Source organism: Ovis canadensis, chromosome 20 (genome assembly GCF_042477335.2).
Source record: "Ovis canadensis isolate MfBH-ARS-UI-01 breed Bighorn chromosome 20, ARS-UI_OviCan_v2, whole genome shotgun sequence".
Lineage (NCBI taxonomy): Eukaryota > Metazoa > Chordata > Mammalia > Artiodactyla > Bovidae > Ovis > Ovis canadensis.
Window position 1 is genome coordinate 62956362 of NC_091264.1, and position 25679 is coordinate 62982040.

General features: G+C 51.5%; 3 long non-coding RNA genes across 4 annotated transcripts in view; 2 read left to right on the top strand and 1 right to left on the bottom strand.

The window, feature by feature from the left end:
- Positions 1–13872: 13872 nt before the first annotated feature.
- Positions 13873–15594, top strand: LOC138425896 (uncharacterized). Its single transcript, XR_011251443.1, has 2 exons — positions 13873–14244; positions 14447–15594. It is a non-coding gene; the product is annotated as an uncharacterized lncRNA (long non-coding RNA).
- A 612-nt stretch (positions 15595–16206) lies between these two features.
- LOC138425895 (uncharacterized) lies at positions 16207–21941 on the bottom strand. The gene is made up of 3 exons (XR_011251442.1): positions 21516–21941; positions 16890–16992; positions 16207–16548 (listed from the first exon to the last, which is right to left on the bottom strand). It is a non-coding gene; the product is annotated as an uncharacterized lncRNA (long non-coding RNA).
- Positions 19608–25679, top strand: part of LOC138425894 (uncharacterized) — a 29050-nt gene continuing 22978 nt past the window's right edge. The window contains exon 1 of one of the 2 annotated variants that reach the window (XR_011251440.1): positions 19608–19731. This is a non-coding gene — a long non-coding RNA (uncharacterized lncRNA). Of the gene's footprint in view, positions 19732–23195; positions 23416–25679 lie in introns of those variants that run through there. The other variant, XR_011251441.1, reaches the window with a different exon arrangement.

The window sequence follows — 25679 nt, forward strand, 5'->3', positions numbered from 1 at the left end:
TCGCCCTGTGGATATTTCCACGCTCATGATGGAAACTGCTGGTGTGTCCTCTCGGAGTCGTCCTGTCGCTCCGATGGTGTGTCCGCAGGAAGGTCACCAGGGCCGCGAGAAGGCCTGGGTGGTGGCCGACCCAGGGAGCGTCCACTTTCCAAGTCCAGCCCTGCCGCACCCTTGCAAGCTGGCTCCTGTCCTGGCTGCACTTCCACGCCCTGTGGACTCACCTCTTCTTTTGGCCAGGGGGCCAGCCCAAGGTCCCCGCCATTGGTGAAAGTGTTTTGTGTGATTCCTCCTGTTGCCTGGAGAACACTTTTCTCTTTTATTATTGTTTTGGTTTTAACCGGAGAGAACATGGGTGAGGAGGCCAAAGGGCGTGAGGGGCGAGGGAGGGAAGGGGAGTCAGGGAGGGGGGTCTGGGGAGGGGAGGCCAAATGGGGTCAGCTCGCAGGTGAAAGCCAGGGTCAAAGGTCAGGAGTGGGGAGGGAGGGGGACAGGTGTGACCCTGGGCAGGAAGTCCAGGGACCCCACGGTGGGCTGCTGCTCAGTAGGAAGGGGGCAGGATCACTGGAGGAGGAGGCAAGAATGGATAGAAAGCTCTGTGGTTCTGCTCTCGTGGGGGCCGAGAGGAGCCAGGCAGGGACCAGGGGGCAGTTTCCTCGTCCCGCCTGCCTGGCAAGAGGGACAGTGTAGTCATGGCGACCTTCATAGCAACGGTCCAGAGTTCCCTCCATCAGTGCTGTGAGGATGTGGGAAGGAAGGGTATGTGTGGGGGTCGGAGGGGGAGCTCAAGGTAGGAAGGCAGGCGAGATGAAGGGCCAGGGGCTGGGGGAGCGAAGGGTCGGGGCCTGAGCCCTCCCCCAACCCCGTAATTCCTGGTCCTCCCCCTTCCCCACCTGCCCTAGCCTCATCCCTGGAAACCAAATTCATTTCACTCCCTGTCTATCCGGAGGTTGGCCTTCAGGGTCATCGACACGTGGAGTGGCGGGCGTGGGGGGCGGTGACGGGCCAGTGTGGGTGCATCAGGGGCACCGAGTGTGCCTCCTGGTGCAGGGGGCTGCAGGTGGGAAGGCTGACAGTTTGGGGGCAGGGGCCACGTGGGAACAAGACCCTACCGTGAGGATGAGCCGGGAGCGGAAGGGGGTTGAGAGTGGGCTTGCTCATAACCCCGACCACACCAGTGCTTAATCGGCTTTATTTTAAGAGCAGTTTTAGGCTCATGGCATAATGGAGCAGAAAATACAGAGATTTCCAAGATTCCAGATGCCCCACGCCCACGTTCACTTCCCTCACCGTCAGCGCCCCCTCCCCTTCACGTGCTCATCCGTTTAGAACATTAAGCCCTGTTTCACTTGCTGCACTTGGTGAGCCGCTTCTAACAAGTCGACAGCGATGGAAGGGAGATGCGTGGCTCCCTAGACCAGATTGCCGAGGGCGACCCAGCCTCCTCTGCCTTGACCTTGCTCATGGGGATCTTGCTCAGGGGAAAAGTGCTGTGAGGGCACTTAGCCCCGTGGCCGGATCCATGGGCAAAGAAACCAAGGCCTCCAGCCAAGAGCTCCGTGAGTGAGTCGAACTGATGGACCCGGTGGAGCTGGCACTTGACCAGTCCCAGCCAACGGCTCAGGAGAAGCTCTGAGCTGGGATCCCCCTGCCAAGCTGCTCCCAGATTCCTGCCCCTTGGACACTGTGAGATAATACTTGCTTTTTGTTCTAAGTCCCTAAGTCTTGGGTAATTGGTTATGCAGCGAGAGATAATGAATATAATACCTTTAATTTCATTCTGATTATCACTTTGTCCCTAGACTTGCCACAGGACCTACTCTGTCAAGTCTGTTTCTTCCTGGCTCTCTCCACCTTTCTGCTGCCACTGGGCTGGCGACTCTTGGGACCGGCAGCAGAGCGGTCGTCCTCCCTACCCTGCTGATTCTGCTTGCTGGTTCCGAGGTCTCTTAGTCTTCCTTAGGCCTCCTTTCCTTTTTGTAAAAGAGTTTATTTAAAAATATATTTAAAAAATTGAAGTGTAGTTAGTTTACAATGCTATATTAGTTTCGAGTATACCACAAAGTGATTCAGTTATATACATGTATGGTTCAGTTGCTGAGTCAGCTCTGACTTTCTGTGACCCCCTGGACTGCTGCATGCCAGGCTTCCCTGTCCTCCGCTATCTCCTGGAGTTTGCTCAAATATATATAGTTGTTTTCAGATTCATCTCCCTTATAGATGATAAGGTATAGAGTGGAGTTCCCTGTGCTCTATGTGGTAGATTCTTGTTGTTTGTCTGTTTTATATGCGAAATGGCAACCCACTCCAGAGTTCTTGCCTGGAGAATCCCAGGGACGGGGCAGCCTGGTGGGCTGCCGTCTATGGGGTCGCCCAGAGTCGGATACGATCGAAGCGACTTAGCAGCAGCAGCAGTGCATATATGCTAACCCCAAACTCCTAATTTCTCTCTCCACCACCACTCCCCACTATATTCTTTGAAAGCCCTGAGTTTGTTTTCTCTGTCTGTGAATCTGTTTTGCATTATAAATTAGTTCATTTGTATAATTTTTTTTAGATTCCACACATAAATGGTATCGTAGGATATTTGTCTTTGAATTACTTCGCTTAATTTGATAATCTCAGGGGTCATCCGTATTGCTGAAAAGGGCATTATTTCACTCTTTTCTGTCGGCTATGCAATATTCTGCTGCACGCATACACCATGTCTTCTTTGTCTCGTCTGTCCACTGTCGATGGACTCACGTTGCTTGCACGGCTCGGTTGTTGTAAATAGTGCTGCTGTGAACACTGGGATGCATGTGTCTTTTTATATTAGCGTTTCCTCTGGATATATGCCCAGAAGTGGGCTGCAGAATCATGTGATAAGTCTATTTTTAGCTTTTTTCAGGAAGCTTGATACTGTTCCCCATAGTGGGTACAGCAGTTCACACCCCCACCAATGGTGCAGACAGCCCCTTTCTCACACCCTCTGCAGCCGGCATTGTTTGTAGACTTTTACATGCTGGCCATTCTGATTGCTGACACGTGGTTAGGCTTCCTTTTCTTCCTTCTTATTCTTTTCTTTTCCTGAAACTCGTCAACCACTAGCACTTAGGAAAAAGTCATGGGAGATTAAAATATATATATATTTTTATCCTTGTGTGTATAAAAATACCTTTACCTGCTTTCATTCTTGTTCCGTTTTGTTGTTCAGTAAGTCTCTGACACTTTGCCACCCCGTGGACTGTAGCCCCGGAGGCTCCTCTGTCCATGGGATTCCCCAGGCAAGAACACTGGAGTGGGTTGCCATTTCCTTCTCCAGGGGATCTTCCCAACTCAGGGATCGAACCCACATCTGCTGTGTCTCCCGCCTTGGCAGATGGATTCTTTAACCGTGGAGCTGCCAGTGAAGCCCTGGTTATTGAATTCCAGATAGAATGTCATTTTCTGTTAGAATTTTGAAGTCATTAATTGTCCTAGCATCCAATGCTGTGTCCGTTGTACCATTTTCCTTCCTGTTCCTCTGTGTTCTTCCTTGATTTTCTCTCCTTGGGAGTTCGAGGGCCCTCAGTTTCCCCCGATGTGGTGGAGTTTTATGATGACACACCTTGTTGCGTCAGTTAGGATCCTAGAAGTGAAGAAAACCCAATTAAAATGTCCCCAATGACAAGTGGATTCATTTTCTTGAATGATATCAAAGTCCTGGGATAAGGTGGCTTTCAGGTTGTTTAACTCAGTGGCTGAATTACATCAGGAACCCTGGTTTTAAAAAAATCTGTTTGTTTTGCCAGAATGCCTTGGGTAGTTCCTTTTGTGGGTACAATATGGCAATGGCTTATATTCCAGAGGCAGAAGTTGGAATTACCTTGTCCTCTGACTCTTTAAAACTGGAGAATGTTTCCTAGAATTAATCCCATCATTGGCAGACTTTCTATCAAGACCCCACACCCAAAATTAGGTGTTACGGCTCTTCTTAAATGAATCACTAGACAAGGGAAATAAAATTAATATGATTGTCTTCAGCTAATCAAGGTTTTTCCAGGGGTCATGTATGGAGGCGAAAGTTGGACTGTGAAGAAAGCTGAGCACCGAAGAATTGATGCTTTTGAACTGTGGTGTTGGAGAAGACTCTTGGGAGTCCCTTGGACTGCAAGGAGATCCAACCAGTCCATTCTGAAGGAGATCAGCCCTGGGATTTCTTTGGAAGGAATGATGCTAAAGCTGAAACTCCAGTACTTTGGCCACCTCATGCGAAGAGTTGACTCATTGGAAAAGACTCTGATGCTGGGAGGGATTGGGGGAAGGAGGAGAAGTGGATGACAGAGGATGAGATGGCTGGATGGCATCACTGACTCAATGGACATGAGTCTGCGTGAACTCTGGGAGTTGGTGATGGGCAGGGAGGCCTGGTGTGCTGCGATTCATGGGGTCACAAAGAGTCAGACACGACTGAGCAACTGAGCTGAACTGAACTGAATCAAGGTTTACTCCCTGGAGCTGAAGATGAGGTTGGTCTTTCCTGACACCATGACCTTGCAGTGGAGGCTGAGGACTTAAATACAATCTGAATCTTATTACAAGGAAGAATAAGGCAAATTGTCTAGTGACTAAGGGTTCTTCTGTCATTTACTGTGATGGAAACCCAGTGATCTGTCTTCTAAAAACTTGTCAAAGTCTCCCATCCATTGACGCCCCCTCCTGTGTCCTTTGTCTTTGTGGGTCTATGGCATTTCATTCCTTTATCACCATTTTAATAGGGTTTATGAAGGGAAAGGTGAAAAATGAGTGGTCAGTCTCTCTTCCTGTTTGGAAGCCCCCAGCCAATGTTTCTCAGACTGGGAGCTGTAGAGACTCAGTCTGTACAGCCTATAGTGAGTGAGCTATGACTAGCGTTTTAACAAATGAAAGAGCGTAGAAAATGCCAGATGGTGTGTATTGCACAGAGTGAGATTAAATATTGTTTCAGTTGAGTATGCCTGTGTTGTGTGTGCTGGGAAGAGATGTAAAACATGTTTCTTCCTACAAGTTGCCCACAAAACTATTTGGAAAGCATTAAAGAAGGGGCTTCCCAGATGGCTCAGTGGTAAAGAACCTGCCTGCCAATGGCTGAAGATGCAGGTTTGATCCCTGCCTCAGGAGGATCCCCTGGAGGAGGAAATGGCAACCCACTCCAGTATTCTTGCCTGGAGACTCCCACGGACAGGGGAGCCTGGTGGGCTACAGTTCATAGGGTCACAAAGAGCTGGACACGGCTGCAGCAACTGAGCACGCGTGCACTTTGAAGAAAGCTCTTCTGAGCATTTTGTGCCCTACAATCCTATCTTACTCGGGGTGGTTTTACGGGTACGTGAGGCTCAGAGAACATAGCAAGTCCATCCGACTCCAGTCGGCATGAACTAACGTGATTTACGCATAAAGACATGGTTCAGTTCCACAGAGTCAGTCAAAACTCCATGGAAGTAAACGTGTTACTGTTTTCATGTTATTCGTCTCTGTTTTCCCAAGGAAGAAACCGCGCTCCAGAAGTATCCTTGGCTGGAGCAAGGCAGTAGGCAGGTGGGCCTGAGAGGCTCTGGACACTGAACGTGGAGCCTGGCTGAGATCCGCTCCCCTCCCCCCGCCCCGTGGTCAGGGCTGGGTCACAGCCCTCACTGAGTGTCCAGGGTAACCTCTGCAAACATCTCTCCAAAGGCCGCATTCCCCAAATGTTTGGAGAGCCTCCGACCAGAAGAGACGCTAGGCTTCCGCTGAGTTACGTAACAAAGTACTAGGCGCGAGGTTTGGTTCCAAGGCCTGTTTTCCACTCAGCCTTGCTCTTCCCAGGCAGCTGTATTCAGCAAAGACTGATGGGTGTGTTTCCTCCACCTAAAGGTTTTCAAGAAGTGAAAACATCCCTCTGGGCGAGGTCACCATCAACCTGAAAGTCTGCTCCCTGGGTCCCCGCCCGGGGCCGTGGGCGCCCCCATCTGTCGTGCTCACGGTGCTGCCGCCTCTTCTGCTTCCTTCCTGTGTCCCCTTGTCATTCTAGCCTGTGTTTTCCACTTTCCAATTTTAAAATTCTTTTTTTTTTTCTAAAATATCTTTGACATGGAAAAATCGTACCTAATTAAGGTGTCCAGCTTAATGTTTTGATATACATAGACACTGTGGGGCTTCCCAAGGTGGGCCAGTGGTAAAGGATCTGATTGTCAATGCGGGAGATGCAAGAAATGAGGGTTCAGACCCTGGGCGGGGAAGAGTCCCCAGAGGGGGAAATGACACCCCATTCTGGTATTCTTGCCTGGAGAATCCCATGGACAGAGGAGCCTGGCGGGCTACAGTCCATGGGGTAGCAAAGAGTCAGACACGACTGAACATCTGAGCAGAAGATAATATACACGTAGACACGGAAAAGATCCCAAGCTGACTGACACATCCGTCACCTTCACGTAGTTTCCGTCGTGTGTGTGTATGTGTGTGAGAGGTGAGATGGTTTCCCCTTAGCTCAGTCCTCTTTTGCAACTCTCAGGCATCCAGGACAGTATTGTTAGCAACAGTCACCACGCTGTATGACAAGTATGTTCTTTCTGTCTAGAACATACTCATCTTGCGTAACTGAAGCCCTGTGACCCACACCATGCCATTTCTCTCTCTGTCTACTTGCCAATTCTGTGCATCGGACTATCACAGATTCCACCTACAAGCAAAATCCTGCAGTGTTCCTCTGTGTCACAGCACGGGGGGCTCCAGGCCCACCCATGCTGTCACAGGTGCTGCGTCTCCTTTTAAAGGCTGCACAGTTACCGCCTAACCTTGTTTCTGATGCCGAGGGGACCAGAGAGGCGTGCACCCCAGCCCTTCATTCCTCGCACCAAAAGCCAGCATTCTGTACTTCTCAATATTTAAAAATTGCAGCAGAAGGCTTGGAGTCCTTTTCTACATTGTCCAGCTTTTAAACTGCTGTCAGTGGGAAACTTAGTCTGAATACCGCGCCTGGTGCTGTTGGAAGTTGGAAACCTTCCCGGCAGCGCGAGGCTCCCGTTCAGTTCCAAGTGCGTCCTATTCTCTACGGTGTCACTTCTATAATTAGCCTGTCCCTGGCTTAGAGGCTGCAGCCCCTCTCCCTTGGATCATGGGATGGAAGGAGGGGGGGACGCGGGCCCAGAAGCTGAGCCCGACAGGGTCCAGAGCTAGGGGTGCTGGGGGTCCTGGCACCCTCATTCTTGCTGTGTTGCTGCTTTTCAATGCACGTGATTTGGAAAAAGACATGTGAACGGTGCTCGGAAAACCATCATCGCTCCATGAAGAAATGGCAGGCACGGCCGCAAGTGCGGTGCAGTGTGGGGACCGGCTGGGTCTCTGGGAGGAGAAGAGATGGGAGAGGTTGAGGGATGGAGGAGGAAGTGAGGCCCTGGGGCCTGTGCAGGGGCTGAGACCTCGGGCGGGGGCTTTGGCGCCGTCACCTGCAAGCAGACACTCCCCAGCCTGTTAGGGCGCAGCCTGTCCTTCGCCTGGACCGGGCTGGCCAGGGGCTCGTGGGAAAAGACAGTCCTTGGATTGCACAGACACCTCTGCTCCTGCCCCTGGTGACTTGGACAGAGGTCAGGGCTGAGCCGCGGCTCCGGGTTCTGCTCCTCAGCACGCTGCCGGGCTCTCCCCTTGGGCAGGGCGCCCCAGGGGTCAGAAGGAGGGATGCTGGGAGCTCTTTGAGTGCAGAGCTGCTCTTGCCGGGCACCCCAGAGCGTCAGCTCCCGTCTGCCCCGCCCTCCCTCTCTGGGCTGAGAGCCTGAGGCTGACACCCATCAGCTCAGAGCCCGGCACTGCCCTCGGAACTGGGCCACCTCATAGATCGCACTTGGCGGGGTCGCACTTCCCTTCTCAGACCCAGCCAGGCCCCCAGCATCTGCCAGCCTCAGGGCACTCCCCTGTCCTCTCAGTCCAGAAGGCTGAAGCACGCTGGGACACACGATGCCCTCTCTGCTCGAGGTCCGGGCGCTGAACTGGGGCTAGGAGAGGCCGAGGAGCCCATGAGACGCAGGCTCGTGGGGCGGGAGGTGTCGCTCTGCTCAGGGGCCTGCGTCTCCTGGGTTTATATGCCCAGCCTCTGCCAGGACATGCTGCCTGGCTCTTCCCTGAGCAGTGTCTCCTGCACACGGCCTGGCTTGGAGGGACGTTCCTCTGTCTCCCAGCCCAGCCCTCCCTCAAGTCTCTCAGACTTGTTTTTCTGCTGACACGCGGGAACCCCAGCATGTGTTCTCTGAGACGCCCTGCCCTTGGAAGAGAAGCCGGCTCTAGTTATCTGTTAGCACATGCTGCCCTCTATCGGCTCCCTTGGCAACAGCAGCCCCGTGCCTTCGTGGAGGGTCCACAAAGAGATTCCTTGCAAGTAAGCAGGCTCTTTCCCTTCCCCCAGCACCAAGGACCAGCCCTTGCTCTTGGGAGGGGCTGGGGGGAATGTCAAAGGCAGGCAGGCCTGGTGGGTCTGGCTGGGGGCTGGAGGGGGGAGCGGCCCAGTGTCTCACTGCTAGCTGTGAAGTAACTGGAATTTTTTAGCTTGGGAGCTGGGACCAGCCTGTCCTACGGCCGTGCCATCCACCTGCTTGCTCACAGCTCCTTGCTGGGCCTAAAGAGGAGGGTGCAGGGCCTATCCTCTGTGCACCCCGAGCGGCTTCCTTCTCCTGCCTCCTGGGGACAGGGCTCCCCTGCTGCAGCCCCGAAAACCAGCTCAAACGCTGAAAGGCGAGGCAGGGAGGACACACACACCTCGTGAAACAACGTCTCTTGTGTTTGAAGAACCCGCAGTGATTGGTTGAACATTGTCCAGTTCTGTTTCCAGGGGAGTCTGGTACCTAATCAAGGAACAAAGTTCACAAGTGTGGGAGGAGAAACTGGGAAACATTTTGTTTTGGTAGCTGGCAAGCTTGTCTCCAGAGGTGGTGGAAAGAAGCTAAAAGAGGAAAGCACTGTTTTCCTGCAATAAGCCCCAAATCTGGCAAAAGCCAAACGTCGTGCTTGAGCTTCGCTGCTCAGCAGGAAACGATGCGAAAGTGAGTTTTCATGAGTTCTGAGTTTTTATAGTATGAAGCTCCTTAGAGGAAAAAAGACTCACTTTACTATGAAGCAAAGTTTGGAGCGAGCCACCTTTAACTTTCCTTAAATTGGGGGTGGTGGTCACAGAGGTTAATGTGCTAATTCCAAGGGAGCTGAAACTACTGTTTGGTGGAAGCAAACCACTGATCCCTTCTGCCCTGGGGAGCAGGGATGGGGTTGAAACTTGAAATTATAAGCCTTATTTGAGATGATAAGGTTTTCACGTAAAGGGAAAGTGAAAGTAGTTCAGTCGTGTCTGGCTCTTTGCAACCCCGTGGCCTGTAGCCCACCAGGCTCCTCTGTCCATGGGGTTCTCCAGGCAAGAATACTGCAGCGGGTTGCCATTTCCTTTTCCAAGAGATCTTCCCAACCCAGGAATCCAACAGACATCTTTACTGTCTGAGCCCCCAGGGAAGTCCAGTTTTCCTGTGGGGTTCAAGCACCTCACCCCTTCTGATATGGTCACTCTTTGTAGAAATGGAAAAGACACATTTTTAAAAAATGTATTTTCATTTTGAATTTTTATTCGGATCTCTAGCTGCAGAAACTCATCATCAGGAGACTCATCTTTTCCACTCAACTAAAAACAAATGCTCATGTTCCTCCTTTCTGAAAATCTTGAGCAAATTCTGAAAAAGATTAAAACAAAAAAGGTTCCTTTCTTTTGACAGAACTGACCTGAAATTTGGGCCATGTTCATCTTTGATGCCTGACGGTGCTGATTCAGCCTCAGAGGAGCCCGGCATCTTTCTAAAGGTACTTAGGCACAGCCCAGGCAGGCCAGACAGCAGGCTCTGCTCTGGCTTCTAAGAGCCTGGCGGGCAGGGGGTCAAGCTCTGAGGGCTCCCTCCTGCTGGAAACGGAGCTGAGTCTGCTCGGACACGTGTATTGTGCACTCCAAGATTTGGTTTGTTTTATAGCCACACTTCCCCTCATCCTCCCTTCCCGCCCCTCCGGCGTAAAGACGGCGTCACAAGACTTTGAGAGATGATCCATGCAGTTCCTCTTCCTCACCATTTCCTGCAAGGCCAGTTCCGCCTCTCAGGAGAAGAGTGTTTTCCCAAAACCAGGCCCCTGCTGAGCTGCAGACACGGCTCCCTGGTTTTATTTGGGTAACGTCAAAGGTAAACAGAGGGCCTTGGGCTTATACGTGGTATTTAAAACACAAGAGCGTGACCATTTAAAGAATACCTCTAGGAGCCGCTGGGATTCCCAGCATTCCTTGCTTCGCTGTGAGTGTTCTCACAGTGGCCGGGGAAGCCTCCAAGGTCTGAACTGGGGAACTGGCTGAAATGCCCAGAGCAGGACCCGAACCCCTCAAGGTGTGAGTGAGGCTCCAGCACATCTGAGATGACGGGCCTGCACCATCCAGGCGGGACTGGCATCTTCTTGGCTTTGCTACTTGGTGGGATCAGAAGCTTTTTACTTCTCCCAGCCTCCATCTGGGTCCTCCCTGGGGTGGGGGGCGGGGTGGGGGGTGAAGATGTGAGTGTCATTATAGAAGTTCAATGCTTAGATGCCAATTGGTAAGATACCAGTAGATTATCTTTTTAAAAGTCTGAATTTAAAGGACCCAAAGGAAATGAGATGTGGAACTGGCTTCCTCAAGCCCCGAGCCTCACCTGGGCTTGTGGTCATGTAAGGGAAGGAACTGGGGTAGAAGCAGAAATAGAAGCTTTGGGAGGAAGACGAGGAGAAAGAGAGAGGAGAGCTAAGACCTTGTCTTCTTGAGCAGCTAGTTCCCATCACAGCCGGAGCCTGTGAAGGCGTGGGGAGCAGGCCCTGGGGGAAGCAGGGGCTAAGGGGGCGTCTGCCCTGCCTGGGGATTCAGCCCGCCGCCATAGAACCTGACAGAGCCCTGGGCTTATGGTCTGGATCCCTGTGGAGAGAGGTCTTGGCTGGGAGCAGAAGAGGGGACTTGGGGTGTGGGGGCGGACTGGGAATCAAGCCAAAGCTCCCAGTCTGCCAGGCCGAGAGGGGCCTTCGAGTGCCAGCCAGTTAACCGGTTAAGCGCCTGTGGTCAGAGCACACCTGGGACTTCCTAGATCCCCATATGCTCGCTCCAGGCTCTCTGCACACCCGGGCCCTTCCCACCCTGCTTGCTTGACTCTGCTTGCTGAGCAGCTGTTGGGGGAAGGGACCCCTGGGACAAAGTTTTCTAAAAATCTGATGTTTGGAGGGGGGAGGGGTGATGTTCTCCTCACTAACAGAAGTGGCAATGAAAACACAAAGAGGACTTGCTTCATGAACTTGGAAGCTCCAGAAGCTGTTAGGCAAGATATGGGCAAAAGTGCATCGCCTCGTATGTTATTGCAGACTGTAGATGACCTTTCATCCTTGTGGCCTTTCCTGTAGAACTGGGTTTTCATCGTTGCTCATATAATTTCTTCTAACGTTTACGTATATATAGTGGTAGAGGAGGAGGAATTGGCTGAAGGCATTTTACAATATTTTAGAAAAAATTCTAAAAAATGCATGCAGAAAAGTGCCCAAAGCCTAAACGTATAATTCACTAGCGGTTCACAACTGGAGAACACTCGTGCAACCAACACTTACACTAAGGAACAGGGCTTGCTCAGCCGCTGGGAGCCCCCTTCTCCCCAGCCAGCCCTGGTCTCGCACCATAGTTGGGTGCTGCCTCTTTTTTTCCCTTAAAAAAATTAGTTTTTAATCGTGGTGAAAAGCATAAAACCAAATTTATTGTCGTCATTGTTTCTAAGTGCCCAGCTCAGCGGCATGAAGTGCATTCAAACGGTGTGACCCTCACACTTGCCATCCGCAGACCTCTTTTCATCTTGCAAAACCGAAGCTCTGGCCCCATTCCCCCTCCCCAGCCTCTGGAGCCCACCAATCTGTGTTTGTGAACCTGCCTCCTCTGGGGACCTCTTCCACGGAGCCAGGCAGCGTTTCGCCTTTGGTGACCGGCGTCTGTCACTGCACGTGATGGCCTCACGTCCCTCCACAGTGCAGCCTGTGTCAGGATCTTCTCTTTACCAGGCCGACGGGCATTCCACTGTGTCGATTCCCCTTTTGTTTACCCGGTCATCTATTAATGGGCACTCGGGTGGCTTCTCCCTCTTGGCGATTGTGAATAAAGTCGTTATGAACATCGATGTGCAAATAGCTCTTAGAGTCCCTACTTTCAATTCCTTTGGATAATTACCCAGAGGTGGAATTGCTAAGTCAAGCGGTAATTCTAGCAATGGCTCAGACGGTAAAGAATCTACCTGCAGTACAGGAGACTTGGGTTTGATCCCTCGGTTAGGAAAATCCCCTGGAGAAGGGAATGGCAACGCTTTCCAGTATTCTTGCCTGGAGAAGTCCATGGACGGAGGAGCTGGTCAGCCACAGTCCCTGGGGTCACAAGGAGTCAGATACGACTGAGTGTCTCTACCATGTGGTAATTCTATCTGTGAGTTTTTGAGGAACCTCCATGCTGTTTTCCATAACTAGTTTTGCCCGTTTTTATGTTGTTGTTGTTGAGTCACTAAGTCGTGTCTGACTCTTTACGACTCCACGGACTGTAGCCCGCCAGGATCCTCTGTCCGTTGGATTTCCCGGGCAAGAATACTGGAGGAGGTGGCTATTTCCTTCTGCGGGGATCTTCTTGAACCCTTGTCTCCTGCATTGCATGTGGATCGATGAACCCCTGGGGAAGCCCCTTTTAAATTTCTATACATGGAACTTTTCAGTACACACTGTTTTGTCTGGCTTTTTTTCTTGAGTTTTGTGTAGCTCAATTTCTGTTGCTATATTTTTAACAGACATCCAGGTTTGTAAGAAGCTCTACTTGCTTTTTATTTGTCTGTATTTCATATTTTCCCATATCTTCTAAATAAATATGCTTGATTTACAATGTTGTGCTAACTTCTGCTGTACACACACACACATATTTTTAAAAAGGTTTTTAAAAAATAACGTGTATTTTTAAAAAGTTCACATGTATATAATAAGAAATCAAAAGGCATAAGAAGCAACAAACAATTGCTCGTGAATCACAAGCAGTTTGGCATTTGATGTGTCATTGTTTTTTAAAAAGTCCTTTTCCATTAAGGCTTAATCACAGAATGGGGAATATAGCTCCCCGCGCTATATCCCATGTCTTATTACGCTGTGTTTTTATAGGTGAGTCCTTTCAGCCCTATGGTTAACTGCCTAGCATTTTGCAAGGGTTTTCAGCGGGATAGTACATCGCCCCCTGTGCGGTCAACAGCAGGCCCTGCTGGACAGGGGCCCAGGAGTTATGCCAGGATCTGTGCTCTGGGTCCCGCATGGGGATGTCAGCTGCGCCTCTGTCTCTGCCGCTCTCACAGACTTCACAGCCTGAAGAGGCAGGCGTCTCAGCAAGGACACCTGCCTGGTGCATGAGCTGGGCCTGCTCCCGTGGCAAAGATCTGATTTGAAGATCGATTCTATAGTTTTATGATGGAGTACTTTGATCAGCTGCTCAATTACCCTGCTGATAACTGACTGCTAAATGTGATAAAATAGCTCCATGATTCCACACCTTGTCTCAACCAGATTTCCAGCCCCCATCCCGCCACCACCCCCCTCCTCCACCGCCCTGTCAAGAAAACTGTTCTTGGAGTCACAGGTTTGCAGAACTCCTGTAGCACCTAGCACCTATGGATTTTACTGATTGCTTCCCTTTAAAAGAAAACAAACAATTTCTGCAGAAAGCTGAGTGAGAAAAATATTTTGTAAGTCAGATATGTGAACCTCAGCTTCCAACAAGGTCCTATTTAAACATTCCAGCGGGTTCCAGCAATGCTAAGTGAACAGGGAAGTGAGTCCTCATTGGGTTGGTTGGGGCCTGGCAGCTGCACAACAGTAAGAGTTTCCCAAGAGGAAGGCACTTCCGGGAATAGAGCTGGGGGCCCGGAGGTCCGGCGGTCCCCTCCCTCGGCCGTCAGCTCCGCTTCCAGGCCCTCTGGGGGTCGGGCCCTGGGGTGTGGAGAGGGGGAGCGGCAGTGATCTATTCAGGGGGAGTCAGGGGTCCTGGGCTGGGCTCCTCCTCTGACACTTTCCAGAAACACGATACTGAACGATTATCTTGACCGCGCACGGCCTTGGCTTTCTCCACTTGCGGAAACAGCATAATTTATAGAGATCTTAAATTGCGTGTTGTCTGTTGTCATTTTTTTGGGGTCTTCTTTCCCAGAAGGTCAAGTGTTTGAGCTCCTTATCACTCTGGAGGTTTGTAGTGCCGGATGGAAAGCAGAGTTTTCCTGAATGGAAACCCACTGTTGTGAATTTTATTTTGGACGCTTGAAGTCACTTAGGATAAAAGATAATGTTTGCTGGTACTCAGAGGAAGGGGGGGGGTGGCGTGTGTGTGCAGAGGAGGTCGGGGGGCAGGGGTGGCTAAGCATGGTGCTTTTTGTTTTGTTTTTTTCAGTGAGAGGGAAGACTGCAGAGCTGAGGAAGAGCTTTGCTGTGGCCAGAGAAGAGGCAGGGGCAGGGCTTCCAGAAGGAGTCCCGAGAACGCGGTCCTGTCGCACTGCCAGCTCTCAGGAAAGGGCCACCTTGGAATGCCATCCCTACATGTGGCACGCAGACCCCTACAAGGCACCAACCGGCCCAAGGCGACGGCCCATAGGGATAACCAGGCAGACAGAAAATCAGAGGGGCCGCCTTGAGTGTTCTCTGCTTACGACTCTGGGGCCTTTACGTTCTGAACAACTGAAAGGAACTGGGGAGAGAAGTGAGACTGGGAAAAGAAGGGCATCTTTTTTTTTTTTTTTGAATTGCATCTTTTTTTTTTGCTATGTTTTTAAATTTTTTACTTGAATTTAATTTTTAACTTGATTTATAATATTGTGTTAGTTCTCCACTTACAGAAGAGGGATTCAGCATTTCTGCAGATCCCATCCCATTATAGGTTATTATAAAACATGAGTTATAATGCCCTATGGTCTGCAGTAGATCACTGTTGGGTCTCTGTTTCACGAACTGTCATTTCTATCTGCTAATCCCAGGCTCAGAATTTGTCCCTCCCTTTGGTACCCACAAGTTTGTTATCTATGTCTGTGAGTCTGCTTCTGTTTTGTATATACATTCATCTGTAATATTGTTTAAGTTCCACATACAAGTGATATCATAGTATTTGTCTCTCTCTGTCTGACATATCTATCAATAAGGGTAATATTCCCCAGGTACATCCTCATTGCTGTAAATGGCAGTTGTTAGGGTTGAGAAATATTCCATTGTATATGTATGTATATACCATATCTTCTTAATCTAATCGTCTGTTATACTAGGGGTGTTTCCATGTCTTCGCTATTGTAAGTAGTGCTGCTGTGAACATTCAGATGCCTGTATCTTTTTGAGTTAGTAATTTTGTTTATTTCCAGATATACCCCCAGAAGTGGAATTGCTGGATCATATGACAATTCTATTGTTTAGGTTTTTTTTTAATTGGAGTATATTAATAGTTTCTTTACAATGTTGTGTTAAGGATTGCATTACTTTGATTTAGTAAAAATGACCTGAGTTTCCAGAGCAAAATTCCTATTGGCCAAATATAAATAAAATGGAGACAGCCTAGCGTCCAGCTCACCTGATTGTTTTGGGGATGGAGGGAGGTGATGGAGGTGGGACGTGCCTCATGACATGCTCCACCAGCTCCTCTGACCCCCGGCTCTCCTGGCTACGGGGGGTGGTGCACCCCCAGGCTCTCCTACAGGTCGGTAGGAGTGGAAAGTTTCCCGGGCTCCTGCGTGGGGTGTCCAGGGTCTGTTGCTTCCATCAGACCTGAGTAGGATGTTGACAGCTGGGGCCGCTTCCTTTGTGGGATGTTGCGGGGTGTCGCCTCTAAATGGTGACACCGCAGACTGTGTGACGGTTCTCACTGAGAAGAAACCTGGGCGAGAGCATCGGAGACTTTCTGACGATTCTGTGTCTCCTCTGTCACGCCTCGGCTGCCAGATCCATCACCAGGGCAGAGAGTCCTGACAAATGCTTGCTTTGCTGGTGTGGCAGCAACTCACTCCCAGGGACTCTGGACCTGCTCAGGGAGGACCTTAGCAGGCAGCGTCTGGACCTGTGCTGAGCAGTGGAAATCTAATGCCCCACCAGCTGAGCCACATATGATATTTCAACATGTTAGGTGGCCACGTTATTCAAAGTGAAAAAAAAAAAGAGAGAGAGGTAAAATCAATTCTTACATTTTATTTTATATAACTCAATGGATTAAGAATCCTATTATTGTAACCAGTAAAAATGTAACATAATCGTATAAAAATATTTCTGAGCTGGTTTACTTTTTTTCTTTCCATGTAAACACTTGAGATCCAGGATACAGTTTATGCCCACAGCACGTGCCACTTTGGACTAGCCACGTTTCACTTGCTCAGGGGCCCTGGATGGTTTCTGGATTAGATGGCGCTGTTTCGGACTGGTGGTTCTCCTGGGGAAGTTCCCCTCCTGCCTGGGGGGCATTTATCAATGTTCGTGGATCCTGGGGGTTGTCACGCCTGGAGGGGATGCTGCTGGCTGCTTCTGGGTGGAGACAGGGATGGTGCTAAGCCTCGGACACACAATGCCCAGCTATCCCCCTACGCCCCATCCCCAACAAAGGACCATCTCTCCCAAGATGTCAGCAGCACCAAGGCGGAGAAACCCCAGTCTGGACCAATTCCTTCCCCCTTGCTTTTCCCCCAGAGCAGTGAGAATGAGGCAGCAGGTGGCAGGACAGGTGATTACTCACAAGTCTCTTGAGTTTAGCCCTAGGGCATTTCCCTACATCCACCCCCGCCCACCACCCCCCCACCACCCCCCCACACACCATGGCTTCCTTGCAGGGGCAGATGAGGGTGGGGGGATGGTAGTGAGTTCCCTACCTTTTCACCAGCCCAGGAGGTGAGTGTGAGTGACAGGACGCAAGCCACCGGCAAGGAACCAAAACCCTCCACAAAGTTCCACAGCACAAAAGCAGCTTTTGTGCTGCAAGAAATTTTAGGGAAAATTCATACACTTCTCAGAACCTGAGGACCAGCCCGAGGGACAAAGGAAATGCTGAGACCAGCAAGGGGCCTGCAGCTGACGGCGGGGCCAACCCTGGACATGAGCTGCAGCACCTGGGCGATCGGGAGAGCATCTTCCTACGAGAGCGGGCTTCTTACTCAACTGCCAGGACCAGGAACCTTTCCTGAGCCTCCATTTGAATGTTTATTCTTATCAGTCAGAGAAAAGTACTTTTCAGTGCCTGGAAGCCACAGCTTAGAGCTCCAGTGACCAAGTGTTTGTCCCCTCCCTCGGTCTCTGTAGGGCTCCCCGCTCCCCTCTCTACCCGTCCTGCATAGGTTTGCAGACAGGGCACTTTCAGAAGTGTTTGTAGACGTTGGTAGGAGAAAGTGCGTGAGGGAGTGAATGAACTGCATGGAACCGCTTCAGGTAGGAACCAGACTCCCCCCCTGTTAGTTTCAATGTTAAGTAAACAGATTCTTTTCTAGTCTCTCTGGGCCCTTGGCCTTCTTTTCCGGTGCTGGGGCTCTGGCCTCCCTGCCTTTGTCCAGCTCCATCTGAATTCCCGTGTTTGTCTGGATGGCCTGATCCACGTCGGAAAGTGAAACTGTGAGAGCTCCCTGGACGCCCTCCTCCGGCCTGGGGCCAGTGTGCTGTGTGCCTCGTCATGCCTGACTCTCTGCGACCCCATGGACGGCAGCCCACCAGGTCCCTCTGTCCGTGGGATTCTCCAGGCAAGAGTACTGGAGTGGGTTGCTATTTCCTTCTCCAGGGGATCTTCCCAACCCAGGGATCGAACCTGCATCTCCTGCGCCTCCTGTATTCCAGGCAGAGCCAGAGGCTTCTATTAAAAACACCCTTTCCTGGGCCCCACACTCTTGGAGATGGTCAGACCGCTTCCTACATCAGTGACCTCCAGGTGCTTCTCGTACCCATCCAGCCTCCACAGAGAAGGCTTCCTTTCCGCGTGGTCCTACGACCAGGAGCCCTGCAGCCCAAGCAAGGGACGCCTTCTACCTGCCGTCTACTTGCTGGTTGCCAGATCCTAGGCAGTCTTTTGTCTGCGTGGTTGGTGCTTTAAGACTATTGCTTGCTTTCGCCACCTTTGTGCGTTCCGCAGTGCGTCCGTTCAATGGAGGATGAGAAAGCCGGTCTCAAACTGACTCCGGCCATTGTGTCATCAGCATGGGTTACGGACAGAGTTAGATGCTCAGAGCTGTTTAAAACGGAGTTTGGAGAAGCCGTGCAGCCCTCACACGTGGATCCTTCCCCAACCCTGTCTGTTTAGTGAGGAGCTGACCGCTGGTGCTCCGGCCCCAAAGATGCAGAGACGTCAAGGCTGAGGGATCCTTGGGAATTCCCAGGACTCTGACCCTGCTGCCTCCTGACCTGGCTCCTCTGTGGTGCCTGTTTTTCTCAGGCCTCAGCAGGAAATCAAGAGTCTCTAAGTCCACTGGGTGTGCTGGACGCCAGGACAACAGTCCCATCCTGGGACATGGAAAATATGATGTGTTCAGCTGAGAACACGGGGCCTGTCCCGGAAAGGAGGAAGAGCATGTTACTTGGAGATGGATCAACCTCCTTAGTGATCGCCGGCCTTGGGGACAAGCTCCTGGCCACACAGGGTGCTGGCTGAAGGGCTCAGCCAGCGCATCAGTTCCTGGTTCTGAGCAGCTGCCCACTCTGCTCACGGGATAGGTGTGTCTGTGGAGACAATGTTGTCCCAACAGGTGGACTTCTTTGGCCACTGATGAGGTGTAGATGACGTCCTTTCTAGACACCAAGCGCTGCTCTTCTCAGGGGAATTCAAGGTTGTTTTTGAAAATGATTTTCCTTTCTCCTTCCTCATCTCATCATTTTATTTGCTTTAAGCAACATCGTCCATCCGTCCTAAGTCATTTCAATCATGTCTGACTCTTTGTGATCCCATTGACTGTAGCCTGCCAGGATCCTCTGTTCATGGAATTCTTGGAGTGGGTTGCCATTTCCTTCTCTGGGGGATCTTCCAGATCCAGGGATTGGACCCACATCTCTTCAGTCACCTGCATTGGCAGGGGAGGTTCTTTACTAGGAACGCCGCCTGGGAAGCCCTTAAACAACATACATGGTGTCTTTCTTAATGAAGACGTAGCCCAGAATCTAGGGCTCTGTTTACAGCACAGTGGCTTTCCTCAGATTGCTCCCAGGAGCTCTGCTTTACCTCCACAGCCGCACAAGCCCTGCCTGTGAGGGGCACCCAGGCAGGGTAGGAAGTGGCCTACGAGGATGCTTCTGTTTGCAAACTATCTCCCAGGCAGGCGGCTCCTGCAGCGGGACCTGGGCGTGTGCAACTCTGCAGCGTTGCCGGTACACAGGGAGATGCCAGGGCCAGGGAAGCACCCTAATGCAAACCCTGAAACTAACCGGAGAAAGAGTTCCCTCTGCACCCGTGCTGTGGTTTTGCAGTGTTTGCTGACCCAAGCACATCGACTTAGCTGCATGTTAACAAAAACGTTTTTGGACGGGGGTGACTGTCACGGGCGTTTTCATTAAGCTGATTTCAGCATATCGTTGACCCCCTGTTCTCAAGGGGACACACAGCTTCCTCTGGGGCTGCAGTACAGTTGTTTAATCCTCATGGCAGCGGAGGAAGTTCACATCAAGGAAGGGCCCCCTCACTCTTCCTGCTCTGCTGGCTTGATTTTTAAAGAGACAACACGATGTTTCTGCTGGAGGAGGGTAAGTGCCTGGGAGAGTCATTTTCAGTGGGAGCATGTGGGGATGTTAGCAGAAGGAAGACCTTCTGTTTGAACCGCGCTTGCTTTCCCTGGCTTTTTTTTTTTTTTTCCTACCGTAGTTCACCAAGTTGGAAGTTCAGATCTCCTTAGGGAGGTTGGAAGTTGGCTTTAATAATGCAGAAATGGGTCCTGAAACTACCTGCACCCTGGGCTGGTCTGGGTTGGAGGCCAACAGAGCTGTAAAGGCTCTTCTGTGTGGGGCGGAAACTCCTCCCGATGCTGAGCCGCGGCCCCCCTGAGAAGGGCGTTGGTCCACTCCCAGCTCCTGAGCAGGTCACCGCCAGTCATGGGCGCTCGCCCTGCACACCTCCAGCACCGCCCAGAGAGAAAACACACTCCCACACCGGGAGTTTCCTCTCTCCTTCTGAGCCCTTTGCAGGTCTCTGCTTGGCTCCCCCCACTTCCATTGCTGAGCAAGGCGGCTGAGATTGCGTGGCACCCAGACTCCCCCTCACCAGTGTGCTCCCCAAGGAGGCAGAGGCTGGGAGGGGCGGTGAGGAGAGCTGGCTGGCATTTCCTCTCTGTCAGCCCTGCTATCCTCAAACCCCAGATCGTTCTTCTTGGCACTTAGCTTATTTCCCAACAGATTCCCAGAATAGAACTAAATTCAGATCATCTAAGCGTGTTGCTGGGGGGAGCAGGGCACATGCTAACCAATCCGGGGCCCCAGACCCAGAGCCTGACCCCACTGGGCTCTTGGGCGGCCCCTGGCCTGGCTCTGTGCCTCCCCCAACCCCCTGATCTGGGTCCTCTGGGCAAGCAGCAGGCTTGGTCGACTTTCTCTTGCAACACTCTGACCACATTGCTCACAGCACAGAAGAGCTCAGACAGTCACAGAGCTCCTGGCTGGTCAGGACACAGCGGGTAGAAGAATTGGGACTTTCGTGCCCCAGAGAGGAGGTGCTAGTTGAAAACACAAGTAGGTGCAAAACAAGGTTTGGGTTGATTTGTGACTGTTTATAGGATTTTCAAGGGGATCCAGCAGTCACTTGTATATAAGCCTCTGCTGTCTAGCAGGGGACACACAAAACGGATAGGGGCCTTGCATTCAAAGAGCCTTCGGTCTGGGAGGGAAACGGGATGTGCAGCCACGTACCTGGCAGGTGAAACACTACCCCCATCCCCACCCGGACAAACCTTCCTGCTCCCCCTGCTCCCTGACCCACCAGGCCAGGACCACAGATTAGATGCCATGGGTCTTGGACAGTAAGGAATACATTTGCTGAACAGTTCAGAGGAACTGTGATGAGGTGGAGGCTTTCCTGGTGGCTCAGATGGTAAAGTATCTGCCTGTAGTGCAGGAGACCCCCGTTTGATCCCTGGTCCAGGAAGATCCCCTGGAGAAGAGAATGGTTACCCACTCCAGGATTCTGGCCTAGAGAATCCCCAAAACAGAGGAGCCTGGTGGGCTACAGTCCATGGGATTGCAAAGAGTGGACACGACTGAGCGGTTAACACTTTGTGTGTGTGTGTGGAGGTGAGAGACTGGGCATTACAAGGAACAACACAGTGGAAACTTTCGGACCCACCTTCCTCTGGTCCTGGGCCTTCTGAGGGATGAAATCTCTCCTCTCTTATTGTCCAGTGTCCTGCTGCTTGGCGGTCTCCTTCCTCTCTCCCCTTGGCGACCTCACACCACGTCCCCCACCCCTCGCCCTCCCCCCTCGCGCTCCCCCCTCTCCTTTCCCCTCCCTTCCCCTCCCCCTCCTCTCCTTCCTCACTTACTTTCTCTGCTCCTCTGTGTGGCTCCCTGCCATGGGCTCTTCCCTGGGGCTCTGCAGGCCCCCCCGTGGCTCTTCACAGGTGCTTTCCCACCACGGCCCCCATCAGCCACGGGAGGCTTCAGTGGGCCGAGCAGGCAAGGGGGCGGGGCCCTGGAGACAGTGCTGGACTCTAGCTGGATCCCGAGTTCCCCAGGCAGCAGAAGCCCCCCAGAAGCTTCATCCTCCCGAGCTCCATGACCAAGCTCTCCCACACTGTGTGTTCTGGGGCACGACTTCCTGCAGAAAGCACTCTCCCCCACGGACTTATAGAAGACCCACTGCTATGGGCTGAATGTATACCCCGCTCCCCCTCCAAATTCACTGTTCAGTCCTAACCGCAACGCTTTGCAGGATACAGAACAACTGGTGCGCCCATTCGTGCTTAGCTGGTGGAATACGAATCGGAACCACCGCCTCTGAAAACAGCTGGGCTTTCTTTTTTAACAAAGATAAACATACACTTACCCTAAGAGCTAGCATTTGCTTTCTGAGGAATTCATTCTCTTGAAAAGAAATGAAGACATGTCCACATAGACACTTAACCACTGGTCCTCAAAACAGTTCTATTCACAGCAGCCTCAAAGTGGACACAGCCCAGCTGTCCATCCATGAGTGCACACTCAGCCGTGTATGACTCTCTGAGACCCTGTGGACTGTAGCCTGCCAGGCTCCTCTGTCCATGGGACTCTCCAGGCAAGAACACTGGGATGGGCTGCCATGCCCTCCTCTAGGGGATCTTCCCAACCCAGAGATGGAACCTGCATCTCTTACGTCTCCTTCACTGGCAGGCGGGTTCTTTACCGCTGGCACCACCTGGGAAGCCCTTGTCCATCCATAGGTGAAGGGGTAAAATGAGTTGGGGTATCTGTACAGTGAGTTACTACCTTGCAATAAAAAAACTCCGAACAACTGAGCTGTGTAACCACTGTGGCTAAATCGCAAAGGCACTGTATCGAGAGAAAGAAGCCAAGCACCGAAAGCACACGTGGGACACAACAGGATTTTGTTTATATCAAACTCTTGAAAAGACGAATCTCATCCACAGTGACAGACAGCAGGTCAGGGGTTGTCCGGGACTGAGCAAGGAGATGCCTGATGGGGAAGGGGCCCCGCAGAAGTCTTTTCTGAGGGATTGAAATGCTTTTACCTTGACTGGGACTGCAGTTACACACACATGTATTTGTCATGCAGGAGTGTCTTATTGCACGCAAGTTATATTCAATGAAGTTAATATAAATTTAGAATCTAAAAAGAATGTCATGTGTACTGACCTGGAATACTTTAAAAGTAGGTCACAGAAGAATAAGCCTAGAATTACGTTAAAGATAATCACATTTTAACCATCTCCCCATCTCTGTAAATGCAGGGGAAGGATTCAGAAAAAAAAAAGGCAATAAAATGATAACTGGGTGTTACCCAAGGGGAAATGAGTGAGGTGGAGGGGACTTTTCATCTACAGTAAGTGTCTATTCCTTCTGTATCATTTGGTTTTTATAATCAGTATCTGTGTACTGTTTGTATACTGTCTTGTTGTTGTTGTTAAGGTTAAAACACATACACACACACACCGAGGCTCTTGTCCCAAATCACATGAGTCTGAGCCCATTCTGACTCCAAAGCCGGAAGCTAAGAGCCTCTAGGCGCTCGCTGGGGCTCTGCCATGAAGAACTGCAGCTGCCTTCCCATCGGCTCCAAGAGCAGCGCCAGGCTGAAGGGACAGGGTGCTCCTCGCATGCTCTCGGCTCCACAGGACACGTGGAAACACAAGCCAGTGTGGAGGAATGCCTCTGACTCTCCCGGTTCCCTGTATCATTTGACTACGAAGCTGAAATAACCTTGAACAGCTGTTTTGGTTGTTGCTGGTGAGTGTTTCCTGGACCCAAAAGTCCAGTTCTCTTTTGATCAGGGCTTCCCTGGTGGCTCCTGGGTAAAGAATCCGCCTCCCCTTGCAGGAGATGTGGGTTTGATCCCTGGGTCTGGAAGATCCCCTGAAGAAGGAAATAGCAACCCACTCCAGTATTTTTGCCTGGGAATTCCCATGGTCAGGGGAGCCTGGTGTGGTCACAAAGAGTCAGACAGGACTGAGCTTTTCAACAAGTGACAAGCAAATAATCCAGTTTCCTTTTATCAGTGGTTCCTAACTGGGGGCAACGTTGCCCCTGGAGAGACACCCGGCAACATCTGGACACACTTCGGTTGTCACAGCCCACCGGCGGAGGTGCTGCCAGAGCCCAGCTGGCCGAGGTCAGGGCTGCTGCCCCCCTCCAGCAAGCCCGGGGCAGCCCCCGAGCGGGGACCGTGCTGCCCCCAGCGTCAGCGCTGCCAGGGCCAGGACAGCCGTCTGCCGGCAGGACAGCTTCTACCGTGGTCTCCAGTCTCACTTAAGAAACAGAAGGAAACCAGCCCCTTGGCATCAGCACCCCACTCCAGTACTCTTGCCTGGAAAATCCCATGGATGGAGGAGCCTGGTGGGCTGCAGTCCATGGGGTCGCTGAGAGTTGGACACGACTCAGTGACTTCACTTTCAGTTTTCATTTTCACGCATTGAAGAAGGAAATGGCAAACCACTCCAGTGTTCTTGCCTGGAGAATCCCAGGGATGGCGGAGCCTGGTGGGCTGCCGTCTATGGGGTCGCACAGAGTCGGACACGACTGAAGTGACTTAGCAGCAGCAGCTTACAGAAAAGTTCTGTCTCTGCTTTTTGCGAGCTGCAGTGTGAAAATAGAGTTGGTTGTCTTCTTGCTTCAGGACAAAAGCTGGTCTTGGGCACATACGTGAGGGGCGGCTCTGGGGAGCTAGATATAGTTGTTGGAACAGAACTGGGCCTGGAGCACGCGCCCTGGGTCCTGGCTCTGCACGCGCCTGCAGCATGTCGTTGGGAGTGCCACTCTCCTCGGGGTGGAAATAAGCACCTTCGGCTCTTTTCTGGCCCTGGCAGCTTTTATTCTCTAACAAGTCTGTGCACGAGTGGGTGTGGAGTTGCTGAAGCTCAGCAGGAAGAAGGAAGAAGAAACCACGGCGCTCCGCCTTCCTCGCCCAGGCGTGCTCCCCGCACGTGTGCCCGGCTTTCCATTCCTCACACAGGATTGAGAAGCAGCCGCTGAGAAGGGCGCGGGGAGACGGGAAGGCTGGCCAGGGCGAGGTCTCCGTTTCCCGGCAGAGTAGCTTCTGCAGAGCTTGCTTCCGCGCTGGGATCAGTGTGTTGCTGCTGATTTTCAGTCACTCAGTCGTGTCCGACTCTTTGTGACCCCGTGGACTCCAGCACGCCTTGCTGTCCGTCAGCCTCTCCCAGAGTTTGCTCAAACTCATGTCCGTTGACTCAGTGATGCCATCCAGCTTTCTCATCCTCTGTCGTCCCCTCAGGGGAGTTGTGGGTTGCCAGTTATCTTCAAGAAAGAAATGATGACGGACCCTGACATTTTGATGCCACTCTTTGAGAAGATTTTTTTTTTTTTTTCTGGGATGGATGATAGCTCCTTTTTTCCCTTGGGTATTCATGAAAGAGGTTTGAGTTGTTTTATTTTCCTTTCTGAAACAACTGAGGATAGGTGATGGTAAAAATATAGATTTCATGTCTTTGTTCAGTCGCCAAGTTGTGTCCAACTGTTTTGGACCCTAAGGTCTGCAGTGAGCCGGGCTTCCCTGTCCTGCAAGTCCATGAAGTCACAAAGAGTCAGACAGGGGCTTCCCTGGTGGCTCGTCGGTAAAGAATCTGCCTGTAATTCAGGAGACCTGGATTCGACCCCTTGGTCCGGGAAGATCCCCTGGAGGAGGGCAGTGGCTACCCACCCCAGTATTCTTGCCTAGAGAATCCCACGGACAGAGGATCCTGGAAGGCTACGGTCTGTAGCATCACAAAGAGTTGGACACAACTGAGTAACTAAACGCACACACAAATATAGATAATAGGCTTGTTTTCTAGATCCTGTGGACACATGCTAAGGCATTCAAGTATGAAAGAGGGTGTACAGTGAAAAATAAGCTCTGGGATGGATGTTCCCTCTTTTCTTCTCAAAATACTCTTGGAGGAACTGGAGAAGTTGGGGACTTGTTGCTTTAGGGGAGCAAACACCAAACCTTGGGGCTTACGTGACAGCCACGGAAAGGAGGCTGGAGGGCCAGCGTC